Source organism: Ursus americanus, chromosome 28 (assembly GCF_024610735.1).
Source record: "Ursus americanus isolate L20-20 chromosome 28, mUrsAme1.1.p, whole genome shotgun sequence".
Taxonomy (NCBI): domain Eukaryota; kingdom Metazoa; phylum Chordata; class Mammalia; order Carnivora; family Ursidae; genus Ursus; species Ursus americanus.
In genome coordinates this window covers 29,675,609-29,681,730 of record NC_142154.1, presented here as the reverse complement: position 1 = coordinate 29,681,730, position 6,122 = coordinate 29,675,609, and positions in this window count along the sequence as shown.

The window sequence follows — 6,122 nt, the reverse complement described above, 5'->3', positions numbered from 1 at the left end:
GAGCCTTCAGAAGGCAGGCGACGTCTCCCAGGAAGGGAAGGGACAAGAATCTACTTGGCTGGGGCTGAAGGGGGTGGGAGTGGGAGATGGAGGGAGGCCCCGTGGCTGCCGCGGCCCTCCCTCTCCTGCCCCGGCCGTGGTATCCCCGAGGTCCCAGGCACTGGGTTGGGGCAGGAAGAAGCAGAAGGAGGGCACCTCTCCTCCTCCCCTCGCACGAGGCCTGAGGGTATCTGTGCACCCACCTGCCCCTGCCAGCTTCCTCCCTTCCTAGGGGATTAACACTAGTGAGAAAAGGCAAGGCACTTGGTGAGAACCAGGGCTCTAGGGGCCAAGGCCAATTCTCCTTGTTCACTGGGTGTGTGACTTCGGGCAAGTCCTGCTCTGGGCCTCGGTTTCCCTATCCATAAAATGGGAATGCCCTTGTGCCTGGCTCACATGCTGACAGAACCCGTGAGCCCCTCTGAGCCCACCTCTCCACCTCACTTTGGCTCTCACACTCTTCATGCCCCGCCCCCCCCACCCCGCAACAATGGGGTGAAGAGGCAGGGCTTCTTGGAGCCAAGCAGTTCCTCCAGAAGGGTCCTGGGGCCACTCCCCCGCCCAGTCAGCAGGACGGAGTGAAGCCTGGCCGCAGCCTCGCACCTTCCCTCACCAAGTCGTGCTGGGCTTCCACTCTTCCCTGGCACAGGGTGGGTGCTGAGACCCTGCCACTCTCCATGAGGCGCTGGAGAAGGGCTGCTTGACGGACCGAGGAGGAGTGTGGGCAGGAGGCTGTCATCCAGGGCTCCCCATTCTGCCGTGGCCTCGCCCATGTGTGCCCCAGAGACACTGTCCCGATTCCAGCCCCACCCCCCTCCTTCCTGGATGCCCCCAGAGTGAGCAAGGAAGGTCTCAGACAAGAAGGACCCTAGGAAGTCAAGTCCAAAGTCCCCACTTCCCAGGTCAGACAGCTGAAGCCCAGAATGGGAGTTAGTCTGAGGCCCCAGGTGAGTTCAAGACAGACCAAGGGCTGAGCCTGTGCTTTCAGCCCCGGGCCAGGGCCAAATGCCAGGGGTGTGCTGCTGTGCTTGGCGGGGGGGATCCATGCCTTCAGCTCAAGGAGGCCCCCTAGGAGGCTCAGCGCTCAGGGGCCAGGGGTGGGGGGGCAACACCACAGCAGGGGGGGCATCACCTTCCCGGCCTGCCCCGAGACAGGTGATCCCCCGGACTCCTTCACATTCCCAGAAAACAGTATGGGGTTGGACTGGTCAGGGAGGTCCTCAGGGCCCAACAGAGAGTCCCTCTTGGTCCTGTGTGCCCCACCTGAGCTGGGCACTCAGCCCCATACAGGACCTTCCCGGGAAGAAGGGAGGCCTGGTGGGCGAGCCATCTCCACCCCCGACTCAGCACCTCACTCCAGGGCTCAGAGCCCCAGAGGGGCTCCACCAGCACGTCTGGGCACCCACGTGCCACCTAGGTCACAAAGGGCCTCCTGGACACCTGCCCAATACCCCCCACCCCGGGCTTGCTCAGCCCCAGGGCAGAGAAGCTCACCAGCTCTCAGACCATGCTGTGAGAAACATCTTGGGGTACAACGGGCCTCCTGTCAGCATCTGTGAAGTACCAACAATTTGGGGAAGGCGTGGCTGGAAGCAGGAAGGGCAGAGAGAACAGACGCCATGCAAGTGGCAGGGGACTGGCTGTGGTCCTAACTCTCCTGGCCATTGGGCCTCGATCTCCCCATCTGTGCCCCGAGGGGTGGGGCGCCTTGGGCTCCCGTGCTGCTCCTCCTCTTCCACGGAATTGGGCAGAAGAGATGAGAGTGGAGGGAGAGAAGGAGAGGAGAAGTGACATGCAAGGCCCAGGCTGCGTGGGGTCAGGTCAGGGCACCGCTGCTGGACTCAGAGCAGGGCAGCTAGGGGAGAGACTGCAGCCTGCGGGGGGCCTGGGGCATCATCAGGCTTGGGGGATGCCACAGACAGAGGCTTGAAGTGCGGGCATCGGATGCCAAACCAGGCTGCAGCTGGAACCTTCAGAAAGGCTCACAGTGGGCCCTGGGCAGGGGGAGGTGTGGCTGGGGGGGCAGGCGCAGGGTCTCTGATGAGAGGCCCACTCAGACCCAGATCCCTCCGCTATCCTGGCCACAGCCTCGGTCCTGGCCCCTCCCCCGCCACCTATGCACCTAGTTCCCCGCCTGCCCCTCCCCAGGGCAGCAGCGCCTTCTGCCTTCCGCGTAGGGTCTGGGAGAAAACCCCTCCTGGCTCCCCCCGACTCCACAGAAACCCTGCCTTTTGTGAGAAGCTACTTCGGCCTGGGTCGTGGAAGCCTCTGGTAACTACAGTGCGAGCGGCGGAGCGGGCTCACATCCTTCCTGACTTCTAGGCAAGGAGCTTCTCAATCCGCAAGATTGGCCCTTAAGAGAGCACTTGATATTTACCGATTTCGTGAAAACAAAACCTTTAGGTTTGACCCTAAAGAGACGGGGAACAGCGGGCCCGCCCCTAGCTCTCTGCGTTGGAGGTCTCTCCGCCTGAGCCCGCAGCACCCACCTCACCCCTGATGCCACCCATCGGGCCAGCCTCCTAAGGGAAGTTCCCGTGCGCCCTGCAGATTCCAGACTGAGCGAGGTTGATAGCATCTGCCCTCCAGCCTGGGGTGGGGGCCCTGCCTCCCAGCTCCTGCCAAGCATCTCTTCCCCCTCCTGCTCAAGACAAGAGGCCAAAGCCCGCCACCCACTGTCCACCCACAGCCGCTGAGTCGTGTGGTTGCTCACGGGGCTGGGCCCTGAACAGCTGCCCCTCACTACGGCTGCATCCGGGTACATACTACAACCACAACACTTGCTGGAAAGTGCCGCACCCCCCCACACACTAACCCCCCAGCCATTCCCCAGACTGAGTCATGCAGACGGTGCCCGGGGGCAGGGTTGGCAGCAGCCGGCCAGGGAGAATAAGTGGACTGCCCACACCCTGGGACCCTCACTGGAGCGTGTGGGTGACACACGTCACCCTGGACATTGGAGCGGAACTTTCTGAGAATGAGAAGGTCCTGAAAAAGCTTTCCCAGAGAAACTCAAAATACAGAAGGCAGGGGAAGCAGGTATCTATTTGGGTTTCCACATTCCCTGGCTATGTAAAATCATGTCTTTTTTCTTTTTTTTAATTCTTCAAAATCAAATTTAATCTGCTTCAAGCCCCTGGCTACTAGTTGGTTTACCCTAGGGGTTTCAAAAGGTCCAGAACAACAGGGAGGGTCGCTGTGGTCTTCAGTCCACTCCAGGCACTGCAGGCTGGCGCACCAACAGAGCTCTGTGGGGCAGCACAAGGACACCACGCAGCGGTGTCCCTGGAGGTTCACTACATCTTTGGGGCGCTGCCCGGAGCAGAACACTGTCCTTGCTACCAGCGGAGGCACAGCCCCGTCTCTCTAGTCCGGGGGACGTTCTCCCTGCCTATTTCCTCTGCCTGCTTCCACCACGACCTCCCCAATTCCTCCCTCCTTTCCTCTTCCTGTTTGGGGCAACCTTCCATTACCCCCACAGTGTGCCTTGGTTCACGAAGCCACTTCACATCTGGCCCTTGGGGTGGGGAAGCACTTGTACCTTGGCGGGGGCGGGGGGGAAGACCCTGCAGGAGAACACCAGGAATGATGCTAACGAAAGCTAACTTCTTGAACACGCCATGTGCCAGGCTCTGCCCCAACAGCTATACAAACATTCCCCTTCAGTCCTCACAATGACCCTATGAAGGCAGTGCTGTTAGTATTCCCATTTTGCAGATGGGGAAGCTGAGGCAAAGAGAGGCCATGTGGCTTGCCCCACTTCCCCCAGCTAGTAAATAGGAGAGCCAGGATTCAAACGCAGCCACATTTCTGGAGACAGGGGCGTGGCTTCCACCAGATCCTCAAAGGCATCTGGGACGAGACAGAAAGCCATATGCCTGTGCTTTGAAGCACAGCCAGACCACTGTTCAGACCTTCATCTCCTTCCTCTGCAGCTCTCTGGAATCAGAACTCCTGGAAACAGCAGTTCAAAAAGTGGCTAGGGGGGAGAGGCAAAATTCCTCTTAGAAGCAGTATAATTCCTACTTAGATTGTGCTTTATGGGCAGGGGAAGGTAGGAACGAATTAAAATAGACAAGCCATCAACTAGTCTAGTCAAGAAAAATAATAATACAAAATATGAGATTAGAAAGGGAATATTAACACATGGAGATTATTCTTGAAATTTAAGAGAGTAGTATGTACAACTCCATGCTTGTAAATTAGAGTGTTTCAACACTGAATCAGAGTATTCTAGGAATATATTTGTAAATTGCCAAAACTGACTCAAAGAGCAAAAAGCCAATAACTACAGAAAAAAAATTTAAAGTTATCATCTCTAGGGGCGCCTGGGTGGTTCAGTCGGTTAAGCGTCTGCCTTCGGCTCAGGTCATGATTCTGGGGTCCTGGGATTGAGCCCCTCATCGGGCTCCCTGCTCAGCGGGGAGCCTGCTTCTCCCTCTCTCTGCCCCTCTCTTCTCCCTCTGCCCCTCCCCCTGTTCGTGCTCTCTCTCTTTCAAATAAATAAATCTTTAAAAAAAAGTTATCTCTAAAAAAGACATCACAGGTAGAGAGTATTAGAATGAGTTATTTCAAACTGGGGGAGCAGGTCATTTCTATGCTAAACTCTTCCAAAACGTATAGGGGAAACTATAGATTGTTGGTATGTTTCTGAATTGATTTTATACATTTCACATAATCCTGACACCCAAATCTGACAAAGATAACTGTATCACCCCACCCGCCCTCCTGATGATAACCACAGACCAGTTTTACTCTTGGCAGGGCATACCAAAGTCCTGGGTAACAGGCCAGCAAATGGAACCCTGTATTATCGTGTTACCTAATGCAGTCAGTGTTGTCCACAATTTTCCAACACCCAGTGTGCGGCATGCTTTCCCGTACCCCTGATCTGTGCTGGGGCTAAACTGGACCCTGACGTCTGGGTCCAAACGAAAGGGACACGGCACTCCCTCCAGTCTTAAGTGCCCCTCTCAGGATGCAGAGACAGTATGCAACGCTTGTAACGATACAAAAAGCCTACAACTTGAGTCACTACAACTTGCTGGAAACTGCGGTCAGCCGGAATACCCTGCGGGGCTGACAATTTGTCATCTCCTTTTCTTTTTGAGAAGTTCTTAAGTCTTTGCTTGTTTGCTTTTAAATAGGTTACATCCTCTGTCCTCTCCCTGCTGGGCTTGGTAACATCTGATTAAATAATCAAGTCCTGAAGGAATTCCCTCTTTGCGGTATCAATATACGTACCCCCACAAAGCTCAGGGGCGGTGCCTGCGGTGACCTGGGCAACCTAATCCTGGGCCAAGGGCCTTGATCCAACTGGCAGTGCACCCGTGCCAGACAAGAGACGGGGGTTTTGGCCTCTGTCTGGGGTCCCAGCCGTCCAGGAGCTTCTCAGCCAGAAAACAGACTGTAATGTCCCCGAACACCACCAGAGGGGGCAGGACTCTGTTTCCAGGATATGTGACAGCCAGGGCCACTTCGCTTCTGATTCACAGCAACTGTCCCTTTCACATTTAAACTAATTCAGATGTATTAAAGAATAATTTGCACACAGTGAAATTCACCCAGTTTGGTAAGTTTTGATAAGTACGTGGAGTTGTAAAAAAACAAACAACCAACACTGCACAATCAAGACATAAAATATTTCCTTGGAAGTTCTCTCATGCTTCTGTGTGGCCAGTTTTCTACTCCCACCTCCAGCCCCTGGCCACCACTGATCTGCTTTCTGCCCCTATGGTTTGCCTTTTCGAGAATCTTATATAAATGGAATCATATAGGGCATGGCCTTTTTTATCTGTTGTCTTTGACTCAACAGAATGCTTCTGAAATTCATCCCTGTTGTCGCATGTATCATAGCTTGTTCCTTTCTATTGTGGAGTCGTAACCCATCCCAGGGACCGCAGATTTTTTTTTCCCCTTACCAGAAGATGACTGTTTGGGTCATTTCCAGTTTGGCGCCGTTATGAAGAAAACTGCTGTCATCATTCACAAACAGATCTTTGAGTGGACATACGTCTTCATTTTTCTTGGGTAAACATCCAGGAGTGAGATTACTGAGTCATATGATAAGGGCATGTTTAACT